A 15,370-nucleotide genomic window follows, 5' to 3' on the forward strand; every position below is an offset into this window, starting at 1 on the left:
CCCAAGATGGCGCCAAAGGCGAAGAAGGAAGCTATTGTTCCCCCAAGACAGAAGCCAAGTCCAAGGCCTTGAAGGCTAAGAAGGTGGTGTTGAAGGGTGTCCATAGCCACAAAAAGAAGAAGATCCTAACATCCCCTACCTTCCAGGCAACCCAAGACACTAAGACTAAGAAGGCAGCCCAAATACCCTCAGAAAAGTACCCCTCGGAGAAACAAGCTTGATCACTATGCCATCATTAGGTTTCCCTTGACCACTGAGTCTGCTGTGAAGAAGACTGAGGACAACGCCACCCTATTCTTCATTGTAGACTTCAAGGCCAACAAGCATCAGATCAAGCAGGCAGTAAAGAGGCTGTATGACATCGACGTGGCCAAGGTCAACATACTGATCCCGGCTGATGGAGAGAAGAAAGCCTATGCCTGGTTTGCTCCAGACTATGATGCTTTGGATGTTGCCAACAAAACTGGAACCCTCTAAACTGTGTCCAGCTGTCCCACTGTAGCTATAATAAAGAGTTTTCCCCCAAAAAAATTATTTTGCCACTGCTCAAAACAATTCATCCTGTTCTCATTTTCATTTCCAGACTCCATCCATCTTGCACTTATAGTGCCTGTCCTGGGTATATACACTGACTCTATAAATTGTCTACCCAACTTCATAGCAAAGCCTCGATAATACACATTCTTCACTCAATTAGTTTCTTCCTGTGTGAACAGGCCAAACTCTTCCAGATGGTTACAGACCCAGATTGGGAAGGCTTGACACAATCAGCACAGTGCCATGCACAAACAGGAGCGGATGAAGAACCACATCATCTATGAAGAGTTCCTCTTCAATGTGGTCTACAGTGGATCTCCTTTGTGACACTGCAAACCCCTTTGGCAAGCATACATCACCCTGCATAATGTCTCACTCGATATTTATGAGTAAAAGGTACCAGACAAGCCTATCTTTGGTTTTATATTTTCCAAAGATTCATCACTTCTAACATGCATATTTTTTATTTTTAATTTATGGAATAAAACAAGCATTTCTATTACATAGTACAGTAAAAAAAAAAAAGATAATTGCACAGGAAACTGCAAATCTACTATGCACAATGTGCTAAATACACAAAAAAATTATCATTTAAATTTTTTTTCTTCCCTTTCCCCCCATCTTAGAGATGGCTACCAGTAGACACAAATAGTTACGTATGTGTATGTGTGTACACACACATACACGCACATGTAAAATCATCGTATATACACTTTTATTCATCAGTTCTTTCTCAGGATACAGATAGTGTCTTTCTTCATATGTTCTTTATAGTTAATTTGGGCATTTATAATAGTGAAAATATTCACTCAAAGTTGTTCTTTAAACAATTTTGCTGTTACTGTACACAGTGTTCTCTTGGTTCTTCTCATTGTGTCCTTGAGTATTTCTTACAAGGCTTTCCATGTTTTTTCTAAAATCATTGAGCTCAATATGTCTTATAGTACATTAATATTCCATCACAATCATAGACTGCAACTGATTTAGCCATTCTCCATTTGCATATTTAACATTTTGGATCGTACAATTTTTAGATAGTATTGGAATAGTTATTGATATGCTAAGTGTGAGATCCTTGTTTAATGACAAGTAAGTGGATCTACTACTAAAGATATGACTTTTCTCAATCTTGGTATTGTCACTATAAACGAAACCAGAAGATAAAAAGAAAATTGCAGCCAAATCAAAGAATGACTCACTAATTCTCCATATAGTATGCCCAGAAGAAAATCTAAAAAGTAAATGAACTGGGCATAATGGGTATAAAGACATGCAATCAGAAGGTGTTTGGTATAAAATTGTTATTCTTTGAATATTCATTGCCCTTAAATACTGATATAGTTAGATTCCCATCATATTTAAAATAATTGAATTTTAGATCTGAAAGGAAGAAAGAATATTGAATTTAGAGACAGAAAAAATAAAAGTCTGGGTTTAAATCTCACTTTTAACACTGTCTGTGTGATGGTGGTGAAATTACTTAACTGTTCTAGGTCAATTTCCTTACCCAGGAGAAAAGGATAGTAAAATCTCTGCAACCTTCTAGAAGTACAGGGCTACTGTGATCTTCAAATGAAAGAGTGTACATGAAGAGCTTTATAAATTTCAGCTGTTATCATTATTCTGTGTTGTTGTGTTGTCCTTCATTTTCAAAGACCATGACGTCAGAGAAATGATGACATGACTTGCACTTGACTTTGTTTTGAGTGAGGGAGGGCTGTGCAAGATCACAGCCTCACTTTCTCCTCCTGAGCCATCTGGATCCAGTGACTGGATATTCATCAGGATGACCCGGAGATGGCCCAGGATGCAGTGGGGGACCTTGGATTTTTCATGTATTCTCTGATAGGGAGGTAATGCCCATCAAGTGAATAGCCTTCTTTAAGAAGAGGAAAAGAGAAACTGTTACTATTGATAATCACTCTAAGCCAGCCATTAAGTGGAACTTGGGCACTGAATCTTCTCATATGAGACCTAAGTGAACGGAAAACCAGAGAGATGAAGTTAGTGTTAAAGCTCATTCAGCTTTTACATGCCACAACCTGGACTACAACCCAGGTCTCCTACCTCACAATTCCACTCAATTCTATACTACAAGACTGGAGTTTGGTTATCTATTCCTGATTATTCTACCCAGAGTAGCTTTTATTAGCAGTAAGAGGTAAAAAAATGGCCAGCAATTTTTTGATGCTCTAGGATTATCAAGAGTGGAAAAGATGTGCATTTGCTCCATGAAATTCATCAGTGCCACCTGTTTCCAGGAGGAAGCTCAGCTCTGCTGCATCTTGTCATTAGGCATGCTACTTCACTGAATACTATTCCACGACTAGGCCTTTTCTTCAAGGGAATATCTGTTCATGCCCTTGGACATGATCAAGTTCTGGGCTATTAAGAAAGAAAAAGGAAACCCTTCTTTATAGCTGTGCAAGCAGATAGAAATTTCACACTGTACATTATCTCTGCACATAAGAATATGGCTGCCATCAACACCTTAGGAAATTAAATTTCTTATGGAATTGGCAAGAGCACCACCTCTTCCTCAACCTGGTGAATGAAAAGGCTACAAATGAAGATCATTGGTCTAAAAGTTAGCTGGTTCAACCCTTTCATTTTACAAATGAAGAAACTGAGACTCACATAGGATAAATGACTTGCTGAAGAACACACAAGTACTATGTATGAGGGAATGTGATTTAAACTGAGATGCTCTGACTCCAGGGTTTATATTCTGTCCCCTGTACATATTGCCTTCAGATGGAAAGGAACCATACTTCTCAGTTTGTCACATCAGATTTAGGAAAGAAGCACACATCCATTATTTTTCTGTCTTCAAAAACATCAGGTCTTAAAAGCTGCTAAAATGAGGTTAAAAGCCTTTCAGTGTAAAGTGGCATAAATAAAATCATTCGTGTGGCTTGTTTGGGCAAAATGGAAACATGGGTGCATTCATTCATTCATTCTCTCTCTCTCTCTCTCTCTCTCTCTCTCTCACACACACACACACACACACACACACACTCACACACACAATACATACACACACAAACAACAATTCAACAACTTTAGACAATTAGCAGCAGCTGCTTTCTATAAAAGAAAAATCTTCCCCAGTGAAAGCAGCCGAACCCTGTTGCCATCTGTGATGGGCTGTCAATCGAGGATTTAGTATTCTTCCAACTCTGGCCCAGGCTATCAACCTGCTTCAATTGATTTCTTCATTATTTTCCCAGAATGTGCATAAGATAAAGGTTAGCTAAATCCCGAGGATATCGTCTACCTTTTCCAAGTCATACTATTAAGGTACAGTACCTAATCAGAATTAAGCCCTACTGTAAGTAATGGCTCCACTGCAGCCCTCTTTGAAAGATGCTATTTATAACTATCCAGTGCCAATATGGAGGAGAATGACATAAATACACTAATTCTTTCTCAGGGATGAGCATATTTCCAAAACTGGGAGTTCTCAAGAAACCTGATCCTACCAGTACCAAAATCTACCATTGTATGTAGTTTCTAGGGACACCATATCTACAGAGTTAATCACTGATTGTCAGAGCAGGAAGGAACTAAAAAGATCTTTGCAGTTCTGTGGGTAAATTGCCAGGTTTTGGTGTCAAAGGACTTGGGTTGAAATCCCAACTTTGCTGTTTACCACTTGTTTGACTTCATAGGCAAACCCTTTAGCCTCTCCTTCCAAATCTGATTTTCTAATCTTACGAGGGGGTTGAATTGAATGATCCCCAAAGCCTATGATCTCATTCATTTTATCTAAGATACTTAAGGAGGTAAAACAACTTACCCAAAATCACATGGCTGAGAAGAGAAAGAACTAGAATTAGAAGCCAACATTTTGAACTTTCCAGTCATGTGTTCTTTCCACGAGACTCCAAAGCCTCCATAACAGTCCTCCAGACGAACACAGCCTTAGCGTCAAGATAAAAGGTAATGTTATTCGAGGGCTTCATTTTTCTTGGCTTAGTTTAATGTATAAGCAGCCCTGTTTCCATCTAAAACAAATTCTTCCTCCTTCCTTCTCAACCATAGTATTTAATCAGAACAGGAAAGCCCTGAGACACTACTGTGGAAAAGCAGGCAGAAATGGCATTAGCAAAATAAAATTATTACAAATTTCATCTGAAAATATCAGTTGTGCTTAATGATCTACAATGAACGTATTAGAAATGGAAGTTTTAAATATCTTCAAATGTGTAGATACATTATTAAGTTATGACATCTTTTGAGTATGAGAGCAAGGGAGAGTTATTAGCTGGGTCTTAAAGAACTGAAACCATTATGAGCACCAGCTGGTAACTGGAATTCTTAGAGGAAACTCCTGGTGGTGATAGGACATGTAAAGGCTTCCAGAAATAACCTACCATGTGGAAGGGATTTGTAGTGAGTAAGGAGTGGTTGGTAGGTATAGCAAGCTAGCTCCATGCCCAGGTGAAACTTTTCTGGGGCAAAAAGTTGTTTCCATAATTAGAACTTCAAGAGCCCAACATGGTGGAAAGAACACTTGTTCTGGAGCCAGAGGACCTTGATTCAAATCTCAGTCATTTACTGTCTGAATAACCTTGAGCAAGTCATTTAACTTACTGACCTTATTTCCTCATCTGCAAAAGGAGAAGTTGAACTCAGTAGTCTCTGAGTTCCCTTTCAGTCCTAGATCCTTGGTCCTATGACTAGTGGGCAGATTGAAAAAAAATGTGGAAAGACCCTAATTAATGTAATGGCAAGCAGAAATGCAAAATTATGGAAGAAACCTTTAGCAGGGATGCTTGTTGATTGGATTTCAATATACTTTACTTACACCTCAAGAATCTGCAACTCTATTATTGTGTGTGCTCCCTCCACCAGTGGGGATTACATCACTTCACAACTTAGTAGGTGGTATTTGAGAGTTTCTGTTTCACACACACACACACACACACACACACACACACACACACACACACACACACACACACACACCCCTTTTTCTTGTGGCCAATATGGTGATGAGCTTCAGTGAACTTGGCTTGATAGTCTTTAGATGATACAGAAGTAATTCACGAGCCAAGTCTCAAATACTTCCCAACTTAAAGGCAATCGCTCAGTTGTGTTTAGGCCAAAGGGGCAGAAGTAGCAGCAATGGATGGAGGTTACAAAGAGGCAAATTGGAGCTTGTGGAAAGGAAAAATATCCGGATAATTAGACTTATGCCCAAATGGAGTACAACTGCCTTCCAGAGGGAATATGTTCCCCATTTCTTGAGGTTTGCAAGCAGAGACTTGCTGACTCCTTGCAATTGAGTGTACAGTAGGGATTATTGTTGTAGAGATATGGAATGGACCAAGAGAACATTGACAGTGCAATGAGGAAACAGAATAGACTGTCCATGGAGAAATCCTCACTGTAGGATGAGTAATATTAGCCTCGTTACATTTCTATAACACTTTTAACTTTACAAAAACACTTGTCTCCATGGATCTTCACCATGGTATTGGGTAACAGGTATGTTCCCTGTCATTTTCAGGTGTTAACGTTCACCTGGTCCAATATGTATCAGAATAAGACTCTTCCTTACAGCATCCCTGTCTAGTAGTCATTGAAATCCCTCTTGGTGAATTCTAGATTTGGGGAGCTCACTAGCTCCTAAGGCAAACTGTCAGACTCTTGCATGAATCTTAAAATCTTCCTCAGATGGAAGTTCCCTGAAATGTCCACTCATTAATCTTTGACTGCTTTCACATAGTGGTCATCCAGGCCTTGCTCAATGACCCCAATGTATGAGAATCTACTGACCCCTAAGGCAGTCCATTCCACCTTAGGGTAGTTCTAATTTTTAGTAAGCTTTTCCTTACATCACACCTAAATATCTCTTTAAACTTCTGGTTAATGTTCTGGTTCTACCCTCTCTGGGTCAAGCAGAGCAAGTTTAATCCCACTTCACATAATGGCTTTTCAGAAATTTGAAGAGAGTGATTATGCTCACCTTATATCTTCTTCTTTCCAGGCTAAACATTACTAGTCTCTTCAAACAGTCTTCATGTACCATGACTTTCCATTCCCTATATGTCTTGGGCATATTCCTGAATTGAACGCAGTTTCTAGAAATGTTCTGCCTAAAACAAAGTATAAGACTGTCACCTTCCTTCTGGACAGTATACTTTGAATATCCAAGTGGTCATTTATTTTTTTATAATCATGTCATGATGAGGCATTATTGAACTTGTCTGCTAAAATCCCTTGTTCTTTTTCATATGAACTCTAAAATTGATGATGGGTAAGGAAATTGAGGCTTGGGTAGGGAGACAGGAGAAGTGAATTAAGTGTCTTGGACAAATGTCCAAAGTTACATAGTTAATGGTTAAGAGTCATAATTAAAACTTGTAATGACTTGTTTGGCTCCCTACCCTTCTTTGCAGCTAGGCTAACAAGCCCTACCTATATAGACCTTCAGATGAAATTTGGCCTCAGGAAGAAAATAATATAAGAATATAAGTGATAAGTAAGTAATGCTGAATTAGTAACTCAACCTTGCTACGGGCCCTATTCAGCTTTATGCTCTGGTTCTAGTAATTAGAATCTTGCTATGTTCCACTCTCCTGGCATCTTAGTTACAATAACCAGGCCTCTATCTTGTCCCTCAAATACCTGAGCCTCTCCAAAGTCCCAAAGTTCAGGGATTGGCATCTTGTTTTACAACCCTAATCATTTCAAGGACTGAGATCTTGTTCCTGAACTTTATACCCAAGGTTCATACTTCTAATATGTCTAGCTACTTTGATGGCCTCCCTCTCTTTACCTGCTGCTGGGGCCTCCTCCATGGCTATCCTGCCTCTCTGATGACTGGTATCTGCATCTTAGACATTCCAAGGCTGGCTTCTCTCACTCCTGACCAGTACTGACCAGGACAATACTTAGCTTCTGTTCCCTTTGTACTTCACTGTACTGCTTTATGATTATTACCAATAACTGGGAAAGAAGATAAAGCCAGGCACTGAGGCCAAGTACAAATGATACTAAATGAGGTAATAATGGGAACTTCAATGAGAACATGAAGTCATGCAAACAGCCCTCATCTATTTAAAAATAGGAGCAGGAGAAATCAGTGGGATTTGGCTTGAAATTGACAAACATTAAAAGGCACGTGGAAAGCAGAATCTTCAGCAACACAGACATTCAGAAAGCATGGGGAGATTCAGATTCTCATCCTGACAGAAAGGCAGGAAAGTCACAGGTTCGAGTCAGAAGGCCTGGGGGTTGGGTGATGATATTCGCCATTTGTATAACTTTAAATGAGCTCTTTGAACCTGAGACTTAATTTCCTCACTTGCAAAATGAGACCAATATTTACTTTGAAAACCTTAAAATGCAATCTGTGTAAGTGTGAATGATGCTTATCCTGGGTCAAGCACACAATATGTGCTTAATGAATATTTTTTATTTGAGTTGAATCTTATTGACCTCTGTTACTGACAACAGAGGAGCTCAGAGGTTTTATAATTTGAATACAATGGAGCTGCCATTTGCCTTTTTTTTCCTTTCTAAAAATGAACAAGAAGGACCTCATTTCTCTGTTTTAGTAGGAAAAATGGAACAATATAAGCAATTGACAGTTTTATGTGATAAGCCTTTTCCCCACCCTAGCCAAATGTAAAGGGCTGCTTAGATTCAAGGGGGAAACCACTCAGAAACTGATGGTACCAGGGGGAAAAAAAAATCTGTTGAGACAACAGGATATGAGCTGTAGTTTGCTCTGAGGAATAATGAGACTAAACACTGAGGTATATAATCCATTGGAAAACATCTGTGGGATGACTGAAAACAAATGTGTTGCTATTATGCAGCATGCTAAAACATGACCTTTCCACAAGGGAAGTACAGAAGGCAGGATTCTGCTTCTGGTTCCTTGTCATTTTTTATCTGAACTTATAATCATGTGTTTGTCACCTTTAAGATCTGGATCAACCCCAGGGAGTCTGACTGGAATATTTTGATCAGTCATTTGTTTTATCTTTGGGTTCCTCCACAATGATAGTCTACTTGTTTCCCATTAAATGGACAGTTGCTCAGAAGTAGCCTACGTATCAAGTCACCTGCGTCCTAAAACATTTACCAGGGTATCGAGTCAGGAGTGGCAACGGAATGAGAATGACCATGAAGGGCTAGCTCACAGAGATCAGCTAAGATAAATGTTAAGGTAGATGTTAAGACTCTAAGAAGACAAAAAACCTAGGTCAGAGAGAAATATTAGGGATTGATGGGGCAAGTGGTCAAGTGTAGGTAGGTCAAGAAAAGCAGAGAGAAGCAGACAAGTGCTGTGGATCTAGATGTATCAACAAGATTCAAAATCCAGGAGGTGAGTCATAAGCATTTCATTAGTGAGCAAAACTGAGTCCTAATCCTAACAAAGAAGCTAACTAATTGGTCCTGTTTTATATTGCCCACTGAAATGTGGCTGACCATAGACCTTTTTTATTGATCACAGTCAGAAGCATATGTGAGGAATGTCCTTAGCTGAGGCAAGAAGAAAGAGTAGATTACCCCTCCACAAACAAACAAAATGCCCAAGCACACATGCACGGACACACACACACACACACACACACACACACACACACACACATGCATACATGAAGCTTTCTAAGACCAAATATTTTTGGGGAGAGATGCATTATTCCTTGCTAAAAAAAACATGTGGAATAAGTTAGAGAAAAGAAAAATTTCACTAGGAAAAGTTATCTATTAAAAATAGTATGTGAACTCTTTTAGCCATCATGCAAAATTAATTCTTGGTGACCTGGTAATGATTTCTATACCCGCAGTTAATGCTGATGACAGGCTAGGCTCTTCACTGCTCCTTTGTGAACACCATGTTCCTTCCTACTTCTGTGTTCTTAATTCATTCTATCTCTCCCTTCTGGTATGTCGCCCACTCCTATCCCCACCACATACCCATCCTTCAAAGCCTAGCTCATGTTCCACCCCCTTCATTCAGCCTTCCTTAACAGCTTCAGCCCACATTGAACTCTCCCTTTCCTAACTCCCTTCATATGTTGCCAGTACTGCAGTCAGTACCTGATTGCATATATACATACATATATATATGTATATGTATATGTATATATATATGTATATATATACATATACATATACATATATACATATATATAGTTTGCTTACCAACTGTTCAAGTGTATGTCTTGACCACTTAATTAGATTTTGAATATATTTGTAGGCAAAGACCTTTTCTCACCATGGGGCTTACTGCTTTCCACCTGTTCCTCTCTTCACCTGAACAACAACATCCACACCAAACTTTAGACCTGAACCATCATACCTAGGTTATCCTGAATCCATGTCCTCAGTCTCTAGGGAAATAAAATCATTTAAAGGACTCAACCCAGGTGATTGGTGACTGTCTATAAACTAGCTCACTTAGTCTACTATATATACTGGTTAGCTCAATATACTAGATCATGCTCCTGCTTCATATCTAGTCTCACCATGGACCATATGGACCATTTCACCATCTATCATAGAACCCATTACATACTAATACTCTCAATTCTTTCCACCTCCTCAGAACAAAATTCCCATTCTTCATCACTTGTTTTCTATATATGTCCTCTTTCCTTGTAAGTGTCTTGAAGGCAGGGAATATCTTTAAAAAAACCCACAACTTAACATAGTGCCTGATACATAGTAAGCATCTAAATAAATGCTTTTTTATACATTCATATACTTCTTAGTAACCCTCATAAGTATGTAGCAGATGGGTTGACTCTAAGTATTGTTCACATGTAAGCTACAGGAAGCTACATAAATGGTAGAATAAGAATTTCCTTTTCACATGTAGTTAGTGACCTTCAAAGAATTATGGAATACTGTATCATGTGACCAAAAATGTAGCAGACTAGATTTTTTTAACTAAGCAGTATTTTATTTTTTCCAATTACATGTAAAGATAGTTCTCAACATTCATTTTAATAAAATTTTGAGTTCCAAATGTTTCTCTCTCCTCATCTCCCCTCTCCAAGGTGATAAGCAATCTGATATAGGTTATATATGCATAATCATATTAAATATATTTCCACATTAGTCATGTTGTGAAAGAAGGAACAGAAGAAAAAGTAAAAGGCATGAAACACAAAACAAAACATAAGAAAACTGAAAATGGTATGTTTTGATCCACATTCAGACTTCATAGCTCTTCTTCTGGATGTGGATAGCATTTTCCATCATGAGTTTTTTTTGAACTGTCTTGGATCATTGTATTGGGGAGAAGAAATAAGTCAATCACAGATGATCATCATATAATGTTTCTATTACTATGTACAATGTCCTCCTAGTTCTACTCACTTCATTCAGCATCAGTTCATAAAAGTCTTTCCAGGTTCTTCTGAAATCCACCTGTTCATTATTTCTTATAGAACAATAGTATTCTGTTATATTTATATACAACAATTTGTTCACCCATTCCCCAATTGATAGGCATTCCCTCAGTTTCCAATTCTTTCCCAGTACAAAAAGAACTCTATAAATATTCCCTTTTTAAATGATCTCTTTGGGATACAGATTTAGTAGTAGTATTGCTGAATCAAAGGGGATATACAGTTTGATTGCCTTTAGACATTGTTCCAAATTGCTTTCCAGAATGGCTGAATCACTTCATAACTCCACCAACAATACATCAGTGTCCTAATTATCCCACATCTTCTCCAACAATTATCATTTTCCTTTTCTGTCATATTAGGCAATCTGATAACTATGAGGTGGTACTTCAGGGTTATTTTAATTTGCATTTCTCCAATCAATAGTAATTTAGAGCATTTTTTCATATGACTATAGATAGCTTTCATCTTCATCTGAAAACTGCTTGTTCATATCCTTTGACTATTTATCATTTGGGGAATGACTTGTATTCTTATAAATTTGACTCAGTTCTCTTTTCATTATAGAAATGAGGACATTATCAGAAATATTTGCTCTAAAAATTATTTCCTGTATTTCTGCTTTCCTTCTAATTTTGGTTACATTGATTTTATTTGTACAAAATCTCTTTAATTTAATGTAATCAAAATTATCCTTTCTACATTTCATAACGTTCTCTATCAAGTTGGGTCATGAATTCTTTCCTTCTTCATAGATCTGCTCCTTGCTATTCCTTGCTCTCCTAATTTGCTTATGGTATCAATCTTTATATCTGAATCATGTACCCATTTTGACCTTATCATGGTAAAGGGTGTGAGATGTTGGTCTATGCCTAGTTTCTGCTATACTATTTTCCAGTTCTGCTGGAAGTTTTTGTCAAATATTCTTATCACAGAAGCAGGAATCTTTGGATTTATCAAAGAGTAGATTACTACAATCATTTACTACTGTGTCTGTGTACCTGACTGTATTGATAATATATTGTTGGTTAATTTGAAGATCTTTCTCACCCATTAATAGGCCCATGTGATCTGCTTAAATCTCATGGAAACCTAAGTCACATGCGGTGGGAAGAGCTTGCTGAACAGATGGAACAGGAAGGGTAGAGCAGAGCTGGGAGAAAGTTGGTGAGAGCAGTTAGGGCAGAGGGGAGAGGGCACAGGCAGGCACAGCTAGTGTTGTGAGTGTTTGCTTGAGTTAAGGCTTGGGAATGGCATTGTCCCCTGCATGTTAATGTGTATTGACTTCTTGGTTACTATGATGGATTTGGCTTTCTGGGATCTGAATAAATGTTTCTCTTCTGCCTTTTATGTGGAGAGTTGGTTACTTAGGATTCAGAACTAAGCCAGCATGTTCATAGTTGCCTTCAGTGCTGTGAATATTGTCGTGGCAATATGCTGACCTATTCCCCTGATCCATCACTCTATTTCTTAGTTAGTACCAAATCATTTTCATGATTATTGCTTTATAATATAGTTTTAGCTGGCATAGTGAGGCCACCTTCCTTTCCATTTTTTCCATTAATTCCCTTGATATTCTTGACCTTTTGTTCTTGCAGACAAATTTTGCTGTTACTTATTTCTAACTCTGTAAAATTTTTTTTGATAGTTTGATTGGTATGACACTGAATAAGTAAATTAATTTGGGTAGAATTGTCATTTTTACATTAGCTCAGCCTACTCATGAATAACTGATATTTTTCCAATAATTTTATCTGACTTTATTTGTGTGAAGTGTTTTGTAATTGTGTTCATATATTTCCTGGGTTTTTCGTAGCAGGTAGGCTGCCAAATGTTTTATATTGTTTACAGTTATTTTAAATGGAATTTCTCTTCCTATCTCTTACTTCTGGGCTTTGTTGGTAATATATAAAAATGCTGATGATTTATGTGGGCTTATTTTATATCCTACAATTTTGCTAAAGTTGCTAATTTTTTCAAGTAGCTTTTTTAGTTGATTCTCTAAGTATATCATATCATTTGAAAAAAGTGATAGTTTTATTTCCTCATTGCCTATTCTAATTTCTTCAATTTCTTTTTCTTCTCTCATTACTGAGGCTAACATTTCTAGTACAATACTAAATAATAATGTTGATAAGGGGCATTCTTATTTTACCCCTGATCTTACTGGAAAGATTTCTACCTTATGTCCATTACAGATCATGCTTGCTAATGGTTTTAAATAAGTCCAACTTATCATTTTAAGGAAAGCTCCATTTATTCCTAAGCTCTCTAGAGATTTTAATAGGAATGAGTGCTGTATTTTGTCGAATGCTTTTTCTGCATCTTTTGAGATAATCATATCATTTTTGTGATTTTTTTATTGATACACTTAATTTTGCTAATAGTTTTCCTCATATTAAACCAGCCCTACATTCCTGGTATCACCACCTGGTGATAAATTGCTGTGATCTTTGCTAGTATTTTATTTAAAGTCTTATATTCATTAGGGAAATAGGTCTATAATTTTGTTTTCATGTATGTTATAAAAGGAATTTGGTAGGACTCCTTTGGCTTTTTTCTCAAATAATTTATATAGTATTGAGATTAATTGTTTCTTAAATGTTTAGTAAAATTCATTTCTAAATCCATCTGGCTCTAGAGATTTTTTTCTTGGGGATTTTATTCAATTTCTTTTTTAAAATGTAATTATTTTATTTCCTCTTCTGCTAATCTGGGCAATTTATATTTTTGTAAATATTCACCCATTTTATTTAGATTGTCAGATTTATTAGACATTTTCTCTGATCCCCATGACTTTCCAAAATTCTCCAAAACAGGAATAATTCACAAGAGATGAAGCAATTTTAACTGTCTCCTGTTTAGGACATTAAGAATACTAAAAAGAACTAATGACAGAGAAGGCTAATCTCTATGCCCTAATGTACTACCTCAGCAGCCCATCCCCATTGCCCACCTATAAGCTTTCATCAGAACTCAACTATTTTGCCACTCCAGCAAGACCACAACAAGAGAAATCTAAGTCAGAAGATTGCTCTTTCTGGGAGAGTAGTGCGTCAGCACTCTGTGCCACAAAGAACTCAAAAAGGGAACTATGGAACAAACAAAAATAGAGTAGGACATAAGAAAAGACCCCAATATACAGTATACTGAAGTCTATTCCTCCAAAAGTCACTTGGAGCAAAGATTAAGGCTAATGAAATGTGAACTGTCAACCTTGTGAAGACGTTGAGATGACTAAGTCTAGCCTCCCAGGAAACTGCCATCAAAGAGGAGGGAGTCTGAAAATGAGCAGTAGAGGAAAGAAGACTTAAATTACCAAAGACCGCAGGAGGAAGAAAACTCAATTAAAGACTTTGAGTGTTAGATATCCTGCAAACCTAAGGAACAATTTATGAAAAAAAAAAATGTATGTTCAACAACAGCAATAACAACACAAAGTATTCAAAACATTCTTAAAACAAAAATCAAGCCTGAGCAAATTAATTGCCTTTCAAACACTTTGAACAACAGAAATATAATAAAAGTAAATAGATACAGAAACCAAGGACAACCATAACAAAGTAACAACAGAGATTTTTTTGAAAAAGCACAGATGGAGGTAAGGGTGAAGGCAGAAGTCAAATAGAAGGGACGGTGGATAAGGAGGCCTGAAACATCATAGAATAAACCCCACAATACCACATCCACAAGCAAATTAATATTTTTAGGGATTAAATAACACAATGAGAAGATACACTGAAAGAGAAAGAGGACAAAAAGGGGAGAAAGGAAGAAGAAAATAGAGAGGAATGTGTGATACACCCTAATCAAGTCAAAAGCTAGCAATGAAGGGAAAATAACTGCTGCAGTATCTCAGGAAAAAATGAGCCAATAGGCAATTGGGTAAGAAGCAGAGGAAGACATGGAATCAGGGAAAGAAATATGGAAATCTTGTCTCCTTGTCTCCAGTGGGATCACTGATGAATGCTCTTGTGGGAGATAAATATTTATAGAGGGAAATGAGGACCTTATAGTGGGTATATTCTACAGGGATCTGAAATTTAGAGCCATCATTCATACTACTTCATGAGAAGGGCAATTAATATACCAAAGAACATAAAATACTGACATAGATTCAATTAAAACATATTTCTTAAAGAAATTTTTAAAAAAATTACAGACCAAAAGGAAACATTCATGATTCACAGCTGAGTAATGACAATAAAACAAAAATAACAATATTATCAGTCAGGTTATAGTTTTAATCCTAATGAATCAAATTATTAAAGGAATACTTCAAGAAACAATAAATTAATAAAATTCATTTTAAAAAAAGATCTGAAATATCAAGATAAATTATAAAAATAAATGAGATGTTATTCAGCATGTCTGATTCTTTGGGACCTCATTTGGGGTTTTCTTAGCAGAAATACTGGAGTAGTTCAGTCATTTTTTGGTGTCCACCTCTTCTT

At 37.1% G+C, this 15,370-nt stretch overlaps 1 pseudogene; it reads left to right on the top strand.

The window, feature by feature from the left end:
- Positions 1–6: 6 nt before the first annotated feature.
- Positions 7–477, top strand: LOC140523356 (large ribosomal subunit protein uL23-like; annotated as a pseudogene).
- The last annotated feature ends 14,893 nt before the right edge of the window (positions 478–15,370 follow it).

The sequence above is a fragment of the Notamacropus eugenii genome, chromosome 1, assembly GCF_028372415.1.
Source record: "Notamacropus eugenii isolate mMacEug1 chromosome 1, mMacEug1.pri_v2, whole genome shotgun sequence".
In the NCBI taxonomy this organism is placed as follows: domain Eukaryota; kingdom Metazoa; phylum Chordata; class Mammalia; order Diprotodontia; family Macropodidae; genus Notamacropus; species Notamacropus eugenii.